Below are 18894 nucleotides of genomic sequence, written 5' to 3'. Positions count from 1 at the left end.
ATCAATGATGAGAGGCTGGTCTGGCATTAATATGTGACATCACAATAGAGACGTTCGTTTGACATTGATATGTGACATCACAAAATAGAGGTGAATCTGGCATTGATATTTAACATCAATGTAGAGAAGTGAATCTGGCATTGATATGTGACATCACCATAGAGAGGTTAATCTGGCATTGATATGTGACATCACAATAGAGAGGTTCGTTTGACATTGATATGTGACATATCAATAGAGAGGTGAATCTGGCATTGATATTTAACATCAATGTAGAGAAGTGAATCTGGCATTGATATATGAATTCACAATAGAGAGGTGAATCTGGCATTGATATTTAACATCACAGTAGAGAGGTTTGTCTGACAATGATATGTGACATCACAATAGAGAGGTGAATCTGGCATCGATATTTGACATCAATGTAGATAGGCTGGTCTGGCATTGATATTTAACATCACAGTAGAGAGGCTGGTCTGGCATTAATATGTGACATCACAATAGAGAGGTGAATCTGGCATTGATATTTAACATCAATGTAGAGAGGCTGGTCTGGCATCGATATGTGACATCACATTATAGAGGTGAATCTGGCATTAATATTTAACATTAATGTAGAGAGGCTGGTCTGGCATTGATATATGACATCACAATATAGAGGTGAATCTGGCATCGATATATGACATCACAATATAGAGGTGAATATGGCATTGATATTTAACATCACAGTAGAGAGGTTGGTCTGGCATTGATATGTGACATCACAATACAGAGGTGAATCTGGCATCGATATTCAAGATCAATGTAGAGAGGCTTGTATGGCATTGATATGTGACATCACAATAGAGTGGTGAATCTGGCATCGATATTCAACATCAATGTAGAGAGGCTGGTCTGGCATTGATATATGACATCACAGTAGAGAGGTGAATCTGGCATGGACTTTTAACATCACAATAGAGAGGTTCGTCTGACATTGATATGTGACATCACAATAGAGTGGTGAATCTGGCATCGATATTTGACATCAATTTCGATAGGCTGGTCTGGCATTGATATTTAACATCACAGTAGAGAGGCTGGTCTGGCATTAATATGTGACATCACAATAGAGAGGTGAATCTGGTATTGATATTTAACATCAATGTAGAGAGGCAGGTCTGGTATTGATATATGACATCACAATATAGAGGTGAATCTAGCATTGATATTTAACATCACAGTAGAGAGGTTCGTCTTACATTGATATGTTACACCACATTATAGAGGTGAATATGGCATTGATATTTAACATCAATGTAGAGAGGCTGGTCTGGCATTGATATATGACATCACAATATAGAGGTGAATCTGGCATCGATATATGACATCACAATATAGAGGTGAATATGGCATTGATATTTAACATCACAGTAGAGAGGTTCGTCTGACATTGATATGTGACATCACAATAGAGAGGTGAATCTGTCATCGATATTCAACATCAATGTAGAGAGGCTTGTCTGGCATTGATATGTGACATCAAAATAGAGAGGCTTGTCTGGCATTGATATGTGACATCAAAATAGAGAGGTTCGTTTGACATTGATATGTGACATCACATTAGAGAGGTGAATCTGGCATCGATATTCAACATCAATGTAGAGAGGCTGGTCTGGCATTGATATATGACATCACAATATAGAGGTGAATCTGGCATTCATATTTAACATCACAGTAGAGAGGCTGGTCTGGCATTGATATGTGACATCACAATAGAGACATTCGATTGACACTAATATGTGACATCACAATAGAGATGTTCGTTTGACACTGATATGTGACATCACAATAGATACGTTAGTCTGACATTGATATGTGACATCACAATATAGAGGTGAATCTAGCATTGATATTTAACATCACAGTAGAGAGGTTCGTCTGACATTGATATGTGAGATCACAATAGAGAGGTGAATCTGGCATCGATATTCAACATCAATGTAGAGAGGCTGGTCTGGCATTGATATATGACATCAGAATATAGAGGTTAAACTGGCATTGATATGAGACATCTCCATAGAGAGGTTAATCTGGCATTGATATGTGACATCACAATAGAGAGGTTCGGTTGACATTGATATGTGACATCACAATAGAGAGGTGAATCTGGCATTGATATTTAACATCAATGTAGATAGGCTGGTCTGGCATTGATATGTGACATCACAATACAGAGTTGAATCTGGCATTGATATTTAACATCAATGTAGAGAGGCTGGTCTGGCATTGATATATGACATCACAGTAGATATGTTCGTTTGACATTGATATGTGACATCACAGTAGAGAGGTGAATCTGGCATTGATATGTGACATCGCAGTAGATAGGTTCGTCTGACATTGATATGTGACATCACAGTAGAGAGGTGAATCTGGCATTGATATGTGACATCACAATAGAGAGGTGAATCAGGCATTGATATTTAACATCAATGTAGAGAGACTGGTCTGGCATTGATATGTGACATCACAATAGAGAGGTGAATCTGGCATCGATATATGACATCACAATATAGAGGTGAATATGGCATTGATATTTAACATCACAGTAGAGAGGTTCGTCTGTCATTGATATGTGACATCACAATACAGAGGTGAATCTGGCATCGATATTCAAGATCAATGTAGAGAGGCTTGTCTGGCATTGATATGTGACATCACAATAGAGAGGTTCGTTTGACATTGATATGTGACATCACAATAGAGTGGTGAATCTGGCATCGATATTCAACATCAATGTAGAGAGGCTGGTCTGGCATTGATATATGACATCACAATATAGAGGTGAATCTGGCATTGATATTTAACATCACAGTAGAGAGGTTGGTCTGGCATTGATATGTGACATCACAATAGAGACATTCGATTGACACTGATATGTGACATCACAATAGAGACGTTCGTTTGACACTGATATGTGACATCACAATAGCGAGTTGAATCTGGCATTGATATTTAACGTCAATGATGAGAGGTTCGTTGGACACTGATATGTGACATATCAATAGAGAGGTGAATCTGGCATCGATATTCAACATGAATGTAGAGAGGCTGGTCTGGCATTGATATATGAATTCACAATAGAGACATTCGATTGACACTAATATATGACATCACAATAGAGATGTTCGTTTGACACTGATATGTGACATCACAATAGATACGTTAGTCTGACATTGATATGTGACATCACAATATAGAGGTGAATCTAGCATTGATATTTAACATCACAGTAGAGAGGTTCGTCTGACATTGATATGTGAGATCACAATAGAGAGGTGAATCTGGCATCGATATTCAACATCAATGTAGAGAGGCTGATCTGGCATTGATATATGACATCAGAATATAGAGGTTAAACTGGCATTGATATGAGACATCTCCATAGAGAGGTTAATCTGGCATTGATATGTGACATCACAATAGAGAGGTTCGGTTGACATTGATATGTGACATCACAATAGAGAGGTGAATCTGGCATTGATATTTAACATCAATGTAGATAGGCTGGTCTGGCATTGATATGTGACATCACAAAACAGAGTTGAATCTGGCATTGATATTTAACATCAATGTAGAGAGGCTGGTCTGGCATTGATATATGACATCACAGTAGATATGTTCGTTTGACATTGATATGTGACATCACAGTAGAGAGGTGAATCTGGCATTGATATGTGACATCGCAGTAGATAGGTTCGTCTGACATTGATATGTGACATCACAGTAGAGAGGTGAATCTGGCATTGATATGTGACATCACAATAGAGAGGTGAATTAGGCATTGATATTTAACATCAATGTAGAGAGGCTGGTCTGGCATTGATATATGAATTCACAATAGAGACATTCGATTGACACTAATATGTGACATCACAATAGAGATGTTCGTTTGACACTGATATGTGACATCACAATAGATACGTTAGTCTGACATTGATATGTGACATCACAATATAGAGGTGAATCTAGCATTGATATTTAACATCACAGTAGAGAGGTTCGTCTGACATTGATATGTGAGATCACAATAGAGAGGTGAATCTGGCATCGATATTCAACATCGATGTAGAGAGGCTGGTCTGGCATTGATATATGACATCAGAATATAGAGGTTAAACTGGCATTGATATGAGACATCTCCATAGAGAGGTTAATCTGGCATTGATATGTGACATCACAATAGAGAGGTTCGGTTGACATTGATATGTGACATCACAATAGAGAGGTGAATCTGGCATTGATATTTAACATCAATGTAGATAGGCTGGTCTGGCATTGATATGTGACATCACAATACAGAGTTGAATCTGGCATTGATATTTAACATCAATGTAGAGAGGCTGGTCTGGCATTGATATATGACATCACAGTAGATATGTTCGTTTGACATTGATATGTGACATCACATTAGAGAGGTGAATCTGGCATTGATATGTGACATCGCAGTAGATAGGTTCGTCTGACATTGATATGTGACATCACAGTAGAGAGGTGAATCTGGCATTGATATGTGACATCACAATACAGAGGTGAATCTGGCATCGATATATGACATCACAATATAGAGGTGAATATGGCATTGATATTTAACATCAATGTAGAGAGGCTGGTCTGGCATTGATATATGACATCACAATATAGAGGTGAATCTGGCATCGATATATGACATCACAATATAGAGGTGAATATGGCATTGATATTTAACATCACAGTAGAGAGGTTCGTCTGACATTGATATGTGACATCACATTATAGAGGTGAATATGGCATTGATATTTAACATCAATGTAGAGAGGCTGGTCTGGCATTGATATATGACATCACAATATAGAGGTGAATCTGGCATCGATATATGACATCACAATATAGAGGTGAATCTGGCATTGATATTTAACATCACAGTAGAGAGGTTCGTCTGACATTGATATGTGACATCACAATAGAGAGGTGAATCTGTCATCGATATTCAACATCAATGTAGAGAGGCTTGTCTGGCATTGATATGTGACATCAAAATAGAGAGGTTCGTTTGACATTGATATGTGACATCACATTAGAGAGGTGAATCTGGCATCGATATTCAACATCAATGTAGAGAGGCTGGTCTGGCATTGATATATGACATCACAATATAGAGGTGAATCTGGCATTGATATTTAACATCACAGTAGAGAGGCTGGTCTGGCATTGATATGTGACATCACAATAGAGACATTCGATTGACACTAATATGTGACATCACAATAGAGACGTTCGTTTGACACTGATATGTGACATCACAATAGATACATTAGTCTGACATTGATATGTGACATCACAATAGAGAGGTGAATCTGGCATTGATATTTAACGTGAATGACGAGAGATTCGTCTGACATTGATATGTGACATCACAATAGAGAGGTGAATCTGGCATCGATATTTGACATCAATGTAGAGAGGCTGGTCTGGCATTGATATGTGACATCACAATATAGAGGTGAATCTAGCATTGATATTTAACATCACAGTAGAGAGGTTCGTCTGACATTGATATGTGAGATCACAATAGAGAGGTGAATCTGGCATCGATATTCAACATCAATGTAGAGAGGCTGGTCTGGCATTGATATATGACATCAGAATAGAGAGGTGAATCTGGCATTGATATGTGAGATCACAATAGAGAGGTACGGTTGACATTGATATGTGACATCACAATAGAGAGGTGAATCTGGCATTGATATTTAACATCAATGTAGATAGGCTGGTCTGGCATTGATATGTGACATCACAATACAGAGTTGAATCTGGCATTGATATTTAACATCAATGTAGAGAGGCTGGTCTGGCATTGATATATGACATCACAGTAGAGAGGTGAATCTATCATTGATATTTAAAATCACAGTAGAGAGGTTCGTTTGACATTGATATGTGACATCACATTATAGATTTGAATCTGGCATTGATATTTAACATCAATGTAGATAGGCTGGTCTGGCATTGATATGTGACATCACAATACAGAGTTGAATCTGGCATTGATATTTAACATCAATGTAGAGAGGCTGGTCTGGCATTGATATATGACATCACAATATAGAGGTGAATCTATCATTGATATTTAAAATCACAGTAGAGAGGTTCGTTTGACATTGATATGTGACATCACAGTAGAGAGGTGAATCTGGCATTGATATGTGACATCACAGTAGATATGTTCGTTTGACATTGATATGTGACATCACAGTAGAGAGGTGAATCTGGCATTCATATGTGACATCACAGTAGATATGTTCGTTTGACATTGATATGTGACATCACAGTAGAGAGGTGAATCGGGCATTGATATTTCACATCACAGTAGATAGGTTCGTCTGACATTGATATGTGACATCACAGTAGAGAGGTGAATCTGGCATTGATATGTGACATCACAGTAGATATGTTCGTGTGACATTGATATGTGACATCACAGTAGAGAGGTGAATCTGGCATTCATATGTGACATCACAATAGAGACGTGAATCTGGCATCGACATTCAACATCAATGTAGAGAGGCTGGTCTGGCATTGACATGTGTTATCACAATACAGAGGTGAATCTGGCATTGATATGTGACATCAAATCAGAAACGCGAGTGTGGTATTGATATGTGACATCGAAACAGAGAGGCGAATCTGTCATTGAAATTTAACATCAATGTAGAGAAGCGAGTCTGGTATTGATATGTGACATCACAATAGAGAGGTGAATCTGGCATTGATATGTGACATCACGGTAGAGAGGTTCATTTGACATTGATATGTGACATCACAGTAGAGAGATGAATCTGGCATTGATATTTAACATCAATGTAGAGACGCTGGTCTGGCATTGATATGTGACATCACAATAAAGAGGTGAATCTGGCATTGATATGTGACATCAAAATAGAGTGGTTCGTCTGACATTGATATGTGACAACACAATAGAGAGGTGAATCTGGCATTGATATTTAACATCACAGTAGAGCGGTTAGTCTGACATTGATATGTGACATCACAATAGAGAGATGAATCTGGCATTGATATTTAACATCACAGTAGAGTGGTTCGTCTGACATTGATATTTGACATCACAGCAGAGAAGCGAGTCTGACATTGATATGTGACATCACAGTAGATATGTTCGTTTGACATTGATATGTGACATCACAGTAGAGAGGTGAATCTGGCATTGATATGTGACATCACAATAGAGAGGTGAATCAGGCATTGATATTTAACATCAATGTAGAGAGACTGGTCTGGCATTGATATGTGACATCACAATAGAGAGGTGAATTTGGCATTGACATGTGACATCACAGTAGCGAGGTGAATCTGGCATTGATATGTGACATCACAATAGAGAGGTAAATCTGGCATTGATATTTAACATCAATGTAGATAGGTTCGTCTGACATTGATATGTGACATCACAATAGAGAGGTGAATTTGGCATTGACATGTGACATCACAGTAGAGAGGTGAATCTGACATTGATATGTGACATCACAATAGAGACGTTCGTTTGACATTGATATGTGACATCACAATAGATAGGTGAATCTGGCATTGATATGTGACATCACAATACAGAGGTGAATCTGGCATTGATATTTAACATCAATGTAGAGAGACTGGTCTGACATTGATATGTGACATCACAATAGAGAGGTTCGTCTGGCATTGATATGTGACTTCACAATAGAGACGGTCGTTTGGCATTGATATGTGACATCACAATATAGAGGTGAATCTGGCATCGATATTCAACATCACAGTAGAGAGGCTGGTCTGGCATTAATATGTGACATCACAATAGAGAGGTGAATCTGGTATTGATATTTAACATCAATGTAGAGAGGCTGGTCTGGCATTGATATATGACATCAGAATATAGAGGTTAAACTGGCATTGATATGAGACATCTCCATAGAGAGGTTAATCTGGCATTGATATGTGACATCACAACAGAGAAGTTCGGTTGACATTGATATGTGACATCACAATAGAGAGGTGAATCTGGCATTGATATTTAACATCAATGTAGATAGGCTGGTCTGACATTGATATGTGACATCACAATAGAGAGGTGAATCTGGCATTGATATTTAACATCAATGTAGATAGGCTGGTCTGGCATTGATATGTGTTATCACAATACAGAGGTGAATCTAGCATTGATATGTGACATCACAATAGAGAGGTTCGGTTGACATTGATATGTGACATCACAATAGAGAGGTGAATCTGGCATTGATATTTAACATCAATGTAGATAGGCTGGTCTGGCATTGATATGTGACATCACAATACAGAGGTGAATCTGGCATTGATATGTGACATCACAATAGAGAGGTGAATCAGGCATTGATATTTAACATCAATGTAGAGAGACTGGTCTGGCATTGATATGTGACATCACAATAGAGAGGTGAATCAGGCATTGATATTTAACATCAATGTAGAGAGACTGGTCTGGCATTGATATATGACATCACAATATAGAGGTGAATCTGGCATCGATATATGACATCACAATATAGAGGTGAATATGGCATTGATATTTAACATCACAGTAGAGAGGTTCGTCAGACATTGATATGTGACATCACAATAGAGAGGTGAATCTGGCAATGATATTTAACATCAATGTAGATAGGCTGGTCTGGCATTGATATGTGACATCACAATAGAGAGGTTAATCTGTCATCGATATTCAACATCAATGTACAGAGGCTGGTCTGGCACTGATATATGACATCACAATATAGAGGTGAATCTGGCATCGATATTCAACATCAATGTAGAGAGGCTTGTCTGGCATTGATATGTGACATCACAATAGAGAGGTTCGTTTCACATTGATATGTGACATCACAGTAGAGAGGTGAATCTGGCATTGATATTTAACATCACAGTAGATAGGTTCGTCTGACATTGATATGTGACATCACAGTAGAGAGGTGAATCTGGCATTGATATGTGACATCACAGTAGATATGTTCGTTTGACATTGATATGTGACATCACAGTAGAGAGGTGAATCTGGCATTGATATGTGACATCACAGTAGATAGGTTCGTCTGACATTGATATGTGACATCACAGTAGAGAGGTGAATCTGGCATTGATATGTGACATCACAATAGAGAGGTGAATCAGGCATTGATATTTAACATCAATGTAGAGAGACTGGTCTGGCATTGATATGTGACATCACAATAGAGAGGTGAATCTGGCATTGATATTTAACATCAATGTAGAGAGACTGGTCTGGCATTGATATGTGACATCACAATAGAGAGGTGAATCAGGCATTGATATTTAACATCACAGTAGATAGGTTCGTCTGACATTGATATGTGACATCACAATATAGAGGTGAATCTGGCATCGACATTCAACATCAATGTAGAGAGGCTGGTCTGGCATTGATATGTGTTATCACAATACAGAGGTGAATCTGGCATTGATATGTGACATCAATGTAGATATGCTGGTCTGGCATTGATATTTAACATCACAGTAGAGAGGCTGGTCTGGCATTAATATGTGACATCACAATAGAGAGGTGAATCTGGCATTGATATTTAACATCAATGTAGAGAGGCTGGTCTGGTATTGATATGTGACATCACAATATAGAGGTGAATCTAGCATTGATATTTAACATCACAGTAGAGAGGTTCGTCTTACATTGATATGTTACATCACAATATAGAGGTGAATCTGGCATCGATATATGACATCACAATATAGAGGTGAATATGGCATTGATATTTAACATCTCAGTAGAGAGGTTCGTCTGACATTGATATGTGACATCACAATAGAGAGGTTCGTTTGACATTGATATGTGACATCACAATATAGAGGTGAATCTGGCATTGATATTTAACATCAATGTAGAGAGGCTGGTCTGGTATTGATATGTGACATCACAATATAGAGGTGAATCTAGCATTGATATTTAACATCACAGTAGAGAGGCTGGTCTGGCATTAATATGTGACATCACAATAGAGAGGTGAATCTGGCATTGATATTTAACATCAATGTAGAGAGGCTGGTCTGGTATTGATATGTGACATCACAATATAGAGGTGAATCTAGCATTGATATTTAACATCACAGTAGAGAGGTTCGTCTTACATTGATATGTTACATCACAATATAGAGGTGAATCTGGCATCGATATATGACATCACAATATAGAGGTGAATATGGCATTGATATTTAACATCTCAGTAGAGAGGTTCGTCTGGCATTGATATGTGACATCACAATAGAGACGTTTGTTTGACATTGATATGTGACATCACAATAGAGAGGTGAATCTGGCATTGATATTTAACATCAATGTAGAGAGACTGGTCTGACATTGATATGTGACATCACAATAGAGAGGTTCGTCTGGCATTGATATGTGACTTCACAATAGAGACGGTCGTTTGGCATTGATATGTGACATCACAATATAGAGGTGAATCTGGCATTGATATTTAACATCAATGTAGAGAGGCTGGTCTGGTATTGATATGTGACATCACAATATAGAGGTGAATCTAGCATTGATATTTAACATCACAGTAGAGAGGCTGGTCTGGCATTAATATGTGACATCACAATAGAGAGGTGAATCTGGCATTGATATTTAACATCAATGTAGAGAGGCTGGTCTGGTATTGATATGTGACATCACAATATAGAGGTGAATCTAGCATTGATATTTAACATCACAGTAGAGAGGCTGGTCTGGCATTAATATGTGACATCACAATAGAGAGGTGAATCTGGCATTGATATTTAACATCAATGTAGAGAGGCTGGTCTGGTATTGATATGTGACATCACAATATAGAGGTGAATCTAGCATTGATATTTAACATCACAGTAGAGAGGTTCGTCTTACATTGATATGTTACATCACAATATAGAGGTGAATCTGGCATCGATATATGACATCACAATATAGAGGTGAATATGGCATTGATATTTAACATCTCAGTAGAGAGGTTCGTCTGCCATTGATATGTGACATCACAATAGAGACGTTTGTTAGACATTGATATGTGACATCACAATAGAGAGGTGAATCTGGCATTGATATGTGACATCACAATACAGAGGTGAATCTGGCATTGATATTTAACATCAATGTAGAGAGACTGGTCTGACATTGATATGTGACATCACAATAGAGACGGTCGTTTGGCATTGATATGTGACATCACAATATAGAGGTGAATCTGGCATTGATATTTAACTTCAATGTAGAGAGGTTCGGCTGACATTGATATGTGACATAACAATAGAGAGGTGAATCTGGCATCGATATTCAACATCACAGTAGAGAGGCTGGTCTGGCATTAATATGTGACATCACAATAGAGAGGTGAATCTGGTATTGATATTTAACATCAATGTAGAGAGGCTGGTCTGGCATTGATATATGACATCAGAATATAGAGGTTAAACTGGCATTGATATGAGACATCTCCATAGAGAGGTTAATCTGTCATTGATATGTGACATCACAACAGAGAGTTTCGGTTGACATTGATATGTGACATCACAATAGAGAGGTGAATCTGGCATTGATATTTAACATCACAGTAGAGAGGCTGGTCTGGCATTAATATGTGACATCACAATAGAGAGGTGAATCTGGCATTGATATTTAACATTAATGTAGAGAGGCTGGTCTGGTATTGATATGTGACATCACAATATAGAGGTGAATCTAGCATTGATATTTAACATCACAGTAGAGAGGTTCGTCTTACATTGATATGTTACATCACAATATAGAGGTGAATCTGGCATCGATATATGACATCACAATAGAGAGGTGAATATGGCATTGATATTTAACATCTCAGTAGAGAGGTTCGTCTGACATTGATATGTGACATCACAATAGAGAGGTTCGTTTGACATTGATATGTGACATCACAATAGAGAGGTGAATCTGGCATTGATATTTAACATCAATGTAGAGAGGCTGGTCTGGTATTGATATGTGACATCACAATATAGAGGTGAATCTAGCATTGATATTTAACATCACAGTAGAGAGGCTGGTCTGGCATTAATATGTGACATCACAATAGAGAGGTGAATCTGGCACTGATATTTAACATCAATGTAGAGAGGCTGGTCTGGTATTGATATGTGACATCACAATATAGAGGTGAATCTAGCATTGATATTTAACATCACAGTAGAGAGGTTCGTCTTACATTGATATGTTACATCACAATATAGAGGTGAATATGGCATTGATATTTAACATCTCAGTAGAGAGGTTCGTCTGGCATTGATATGTGACATCACAATAGAGACGTTTGTTTGACATTGATATGTGACATCACAATAGAGAGGTGAATCTGGCATTGATATTTAACATCAATGTAGAGAGACTGGTCTGACATTGATATGTGACATCACAATAGAGAGGTTCGTCTGGCATTGATATGTGACTTCACAATAGAGACGGTCGTTTGGCATTGATATGTGACATCACAATATAGAGGTGAATCTGGCATTGATATTTAACATCACAGTAGAGAGGCTGGTCTGGCATTAATATGTGACATCACAATAGAGAGGTGAATCTGGCATTGATATTTAACATCAATGTAGAGAGGCTGGTCTGGTATTGATATGTGACATCACAATATAGAGGTGAATCTAGCATTGATATTTAACATCACAGTAGAGAGGCTGGTCTGGCATTAATATGTGACATCACAATACAGAGGTGAATCTGGCATTGATATTTAACATCAATGTAGAGAGGCTGGTCTGGTATTGATATGTGACATCACAATATAGAGGTGAATCTAGCATTGATATTTAACATCACAGTAGAGAGGTTCGTCTTACATTGATATGTTACATCACAATATAGAGGTGAATCTGGCATCGATATATGACATCACAATATAGAGGTGAATATGGCATTGATATTTAACATCTCAGTAGAGAGGTTCGTCTGCCATTGATATGTGACATCACAATAGAGACGTTTGTTTGACATTGATATGTGACATCACAATAGAGAGGTGAATCTGGCATTGATATGTGACATCACAATACAGAGGTGAATCTGGCATTGATATTTAACATCAATGTAGAGAGACTGGTCTGACATTGATATGTGACATCACAATAGAGAGGTGAATCTGGCATTGATATGTGACTTCACAATAGAGACGGTCGTTTGGCATTGATATGTGACATCACAATATAGAGGTGAATCTGGCATTGATATTTAACATCAATGTAGAGAGGCTGGTCTGGTATTGATATGTGACATCACAATATAGAGGTGAATCTAGCATTGATATTTAACATCACAGTAGAGAGGCTGGTCTGGCATTAATATGTGACATCACAATAGAGAGGTGAATCTGGCATTGATATTTAACATCAATGTAGAGAGGCTGGTCTGGTATTGATATGTGACATCACAATATAGAGGTGAATCTAGCATTGATATTTAACATCACAGTAGAGAGGTTCGTCTTACATTGATATGTTACATCACAATATAGAGGTGAATCTGGCATCGATATATGACATCACAATATAGAGGTGAATATGGCATTGATATTTAACATCTCAGTAGAGAGGTTTGTCTGGCATTGATATGTGACATCACAATATAGAGGTGAATCTGGCATTGATATTTAACTTCAATGTAGAGAGGTTCGGCTGACATTGATATGTGACATCACAATATAGAGGTGAATCTGGCATTGATATTTAACTTCAATGTAGAGAGGTTCGGCTGACATTGATATGTGACATCACAATATAGAGGTGAATCTGGCATTGATATTTAACTTCAATGTAGAGAGGTTCGGCTGACATTAATATGTGACATCACAATAGAGAGGTGAATCTGGTATTGATATTTAACATCAATGTAGAGAGGCTGGTCTGGCATTGATATATGACATCAGAATATAGAGGTTAAACTGGCATTGATATGAGACATCTCCATAGAGAGGTTAATCTGGCATTGATATGTGACATCACAACAGAGAGTTTCGGTTGACATTGATATGTGACATCACAATAGAGAGGTGAATCTGGCATTGATATTTAACATTAATGTAGAGAGGCTGGTCTGGTATTGATATGTGACATCACAATATAGAGGTGAATCTAGCATTGATATTTAACATCACAGTAGAGAGGTTCGTCTTACATTGATATGTTACATCACAATATAGAGGTGAATCTGGCATCGATATATGACATCACAATATAGAGGTGAATATGGCATTGATATTTAACATCTCAGTAGAGAGGTTCGTCTGGCATTGATATGTGACATCACAATAGAGACGTTTGTTTGACATTGATATGTGACATCACAATAGAGAGGTGAATCTGGCATTGATATGTGACATCACAATACAGAGGTGAATCTGGCATTGATATTTAACATCAATGTAGAGAGACTGGTCTGACATTGATATGTGACATCACAATAGAGAGGTTCGTCTGGCATTGATATGTGACTTCACAATAGAGACGGTCGTTTGGCATTGATATGTGACATCACAATATAGAGGTGAATCTGGCATTGATATTTAACTTCAATGTAGAGAGGTTCGGCTGACATTGATATGTGACATAACAATAGAGAGGTGAATCTGGCGTCGATATTCAACATCACAGTAGAGAGGCTGGTCTGGCATTAATATGTGACATCACAATAGAGGAGCCCGTTCTCACTCCCGAGGCGTAACATCCCGACGTTTTGTCACGTGCTGCGGCGTTCCTGAGGAACGCGAAAGGTGACCTTCCACGTTGTTATGGTACGCGGCGGTTTCCAGCCCTGTACTGCAGCCCTAAACTTAACCTTATCACTAAGCCTAACCATAACCTTATGCCTAACCTTAACCATAACCTTATGCCTAACCATAACCTTATTCCTAACCTTAACCATAACCGTATCCCTACGGGTAAACCTAACCTTATCCCTAAACCTAACCATAACCTTATGCCTAAACCTAACCATAACCGTATACCTAAGCCTAAACCTAACCTTATCGCTAAACCTAACCATAACCTTATTCCTAACCTTAACCAGCACTTTAATGAGGTGAAATAGTGTTTTCTAAAGCGATTTTAAGGGAAAAAGCGAAGATGTGTAGATTGAGTCCAAACGGTTCTCATGTGTCCGCAGTTTTCCGATGTCGTGACGTAGGAACGCCTTGGGTGCCCGAAAACGTAATATGTTGACGATTTGTCACCTAGCGTAAAATGTTACGATTTGGGAGTGAGAACGGGTTGAATAGAGAGGTGAATCTGGTATTGATATTTAACATCAATGTAGAGAGGCTGGTCTGGCATTGATATATGACATCAGAATATAGAGGTTAAACTGGCATTGATATGTGACATCACAACAGAGAGGTTCGGTTGACATTGATATGTGACATCACAATATAGAGGTGAATCTGGCATTGATATTTAACATCAATGTAGAGAGGCTGGTCTGGTATTGATATGTGACATCACAATATAGAGGTGAATCTAGCATTGATATTTAACATCACAGTAGAGAGGCTGGTCTGGCATTAATATGTGACATCACAATAGAGAGGTGAATCTGGCATTGATATTTAACATCAATGTAGAGAGGCTGGTCTGGTATTGATATGTGACATCACAATATAGAGGTGAATCTGGCATTGATATTTAACATCAATGTAGAGAGGCTGGTCTGGTATTGATATGTGACATCACAATATAGAGGTGAATCTAGCATTGATATTTAACATCACAGTAGAGAGGCTGGTCTGGCATTAATATGTGACATCACAATATAGAGGTGAATCTAGCATTGATATTTAACATCACAGTAGAGAGGTTCGTCTTACATTGATATGTTACATCACAATATAGAGGTGAATCTGGCATCGATATATGACATCACAATATAGAGGTGAATATGGCATTGATATTTAACATCTCAGTAGAGAGGTTCGTCTGGCATTGATATGTGACATCACAATAGAGACGTTTGTTTGACATTGATATGTGACATCACAATAGAGAGGTGAATCTGGCATTGATATTTAACATCAATGTAGAGAGACTGGTCTGACATTGATATGTGACATCACAATAGAGAGGTTCGTCTGGCATTGATATGTGACTTCACAATAGAGACGGTCGTTTGGCATTGATATGTGACATCACAATATAGAGGTGAATCTGGCATTGATATTTAACATCAATGTAGAGAGGTTGGTCTGGTATTGATATGTGACATCACAATATAGAGGTGAATCTAGCATTGATATTTAACATCACAGTAGAGAGGCTGGTCTGGCATTAATATGTGACATCACAATAGAGAGGTGAATCTGGCATTGATATTTAACATCAATGTAGAGAGGCTGGTCTGGTATTGATATGTGACATCACAATATAGAGGTGAATCTAGCATTGATATTTAACATCACAGTAGAGAGGCTGGTCTGGCATTAATATGTGACATCACAATACAGAGGTGAATCTGGCATTGATATTTAACATCAATGTAGAGAGGCTGGTCTGGTATTGATATGTGACATCACAATATAGAGGTGAATCTAGCATTGATATTCAACATCAATGTAGAGAGGTTCGTCTTACATTGATATGTTACATCACAATATAGAGGTGAATCTGGCATCGATATATGACATCACAATATAGAGGTGAATATGGCATTGATATTTAACATCACAGTAGAGACGTTTGTTTGACATTGATATGTGACATCACAATAGAGAGGTGAATCTGGCATTGATATGTGACATCACAATACAGAGGTGAATCTGGCATTGATATTTAACATCAATGTAGAGAGACTGGTCTGACATTGATATGTGACATCACAATAGAGAGGTGAATCTGGCATTGATATGTGACTTCACAATAGAGACGGTCGTTTGGCATTGATATGTGACATCACAATATAGAGGTGAATCTGGCATTGATATTTAACATCAATGTAGAGAGGCTGGTCTGGTATTGATATGTGAATCACAATATAGAGGTGAATCTAGCATTGATATTTAACATCACAGTAGAGAGGCTGGTCTGGCATTAATATGTGACATCACAATAGAGAGGTGAATCTGGCATTGATATTTAACATCAATGTAGAGAGGCTGGTCTGGTATTGATATGTGACATCACAATATAGAGGTGAATCTAGCATTGATATTTAACATCACAGTAGAGAGGCTGGTCTGGCATTAATATGTGACATCACAATAGAGAGGTGAATCTGGCATTGATATTTAAAATCAATGTAGAGAGGCTGGTCTGGTATTGATATGTGACATCACAATATAGAGGTGAATCTAGCATTGATATTTAACATCACAGTAGAGAGGTTCGTCTTACATTGATATGTTACATCACAATATAGAGGTGAATCTGGCATCGATATATGACATCACAATATAGAGGTGAATATGGCATTGATATTTAACATCTCAGTAGAGAGGTTCGTCTGGCATTGATATGTGACATCACAATAGAGACGTTTGTTTGACATTGATATGTGACATCACAATAGAGAGGTGAATCTGGCATTGATATGTGACATCACAATACAGAGGTGAATCTGGCATTGATATTTAACATCAATGTAGAGAGACTGGTCTGACATTGATATGTGACATCACAATAGAGAGGTTCGTCTGGCATTGATATGTGACTTCACAATAGAGACGGTCGTTTGGCATTGATATGTGACATCACAATATAGAGGTGAATCTGGCATTGATATTTAACTTCAATGTAGAGAGGTTCGGCTGACATTGATATGTGACATAACAATAGAGAGGTGAATCTGGCATCGATATTCAACATCACAGTAGAGAGGCTGGTCTGGCATTAATATGTGACATCACAATAGAGAGGTGAATCTGGTATTGATATTTAACATCAATGTAGAGAGGCTGGTCTGGCATTGATATATGACATCAGAATATAGAGGTTAAACTGGCATTGATATGAGACATCTCCATAGAGAGGTTAATCTGGCATTGATATGTGACATCACAACAGAGAGTTTGGGTTGACATTGATATGTGACATCACAATAGAGAGGTGAATCTGGCATTGATATTTAACATCAATGTAGAGAGGCTGGTCTGGTATTGATATGTGACATCACAATATAGAGGTGAATCTAGCATTGATATTTAACATCACAGTAGAGAGGCTGGTCTGGCATTAATATGTGACATCACAATAGAGAGGTGAATCTGGCATTGATATTTAACATTAATGTAGAGAGGCTGGTCTGGTATTGATATGTGACATCACAATATAGAGGTGAATCTAGCATTGATATTTAACATCACAGTAGAGAGGTTCGTCTTACATTGATATGTTACATCACAATATAGAGGTGAATCTGGCATCGATATATGACATCACAATATAGAGGTGAATATGGCATTGATATTTAACATCTCAGTAGAGAGGTTCGTCTGGCATTGATATGTGACATCACAATAGAGACGTTTGTTTGACATTGATATGTGACATCACAATAGAGAGGTGAATCTGGCATTGATATGTGACATCACAATACAGAGGTGAATCTGGCATTGATATTTAACATCAATGTAGAGAGACTGGTCTGACATTGATATGTGACATCACAATAGAGAGGTTCGTCTGGCATTGATATGTGACTTCACAATAGAGACGGTCGTTTGGCATTGATATGTGACATCACAATATAGAGGTGAATCTGGCATTGATATTTAACTTCAATGTAGAGAGGTTCGGCTGACATTGATATGT

This window comes from Pelmatolapia mariae, linkage group LG13 (genome assembly GCF_036321145.2).
Source record: "Pelmatolapia mariae isolate MD_Pm_ZW linkage group LG13, Pm_UMD_F_2, whole genome shotgun sequence".
Classification (NCBI taxonomy): Eukaryota; Metazoa; Chordata; class Actinopteri; order Cichliformes; family Cichlidae; genus Pelmatolapia; species Pelmatolapia mariae.
Note: the sequence above shows the minus strand (reverse complement) of the source record.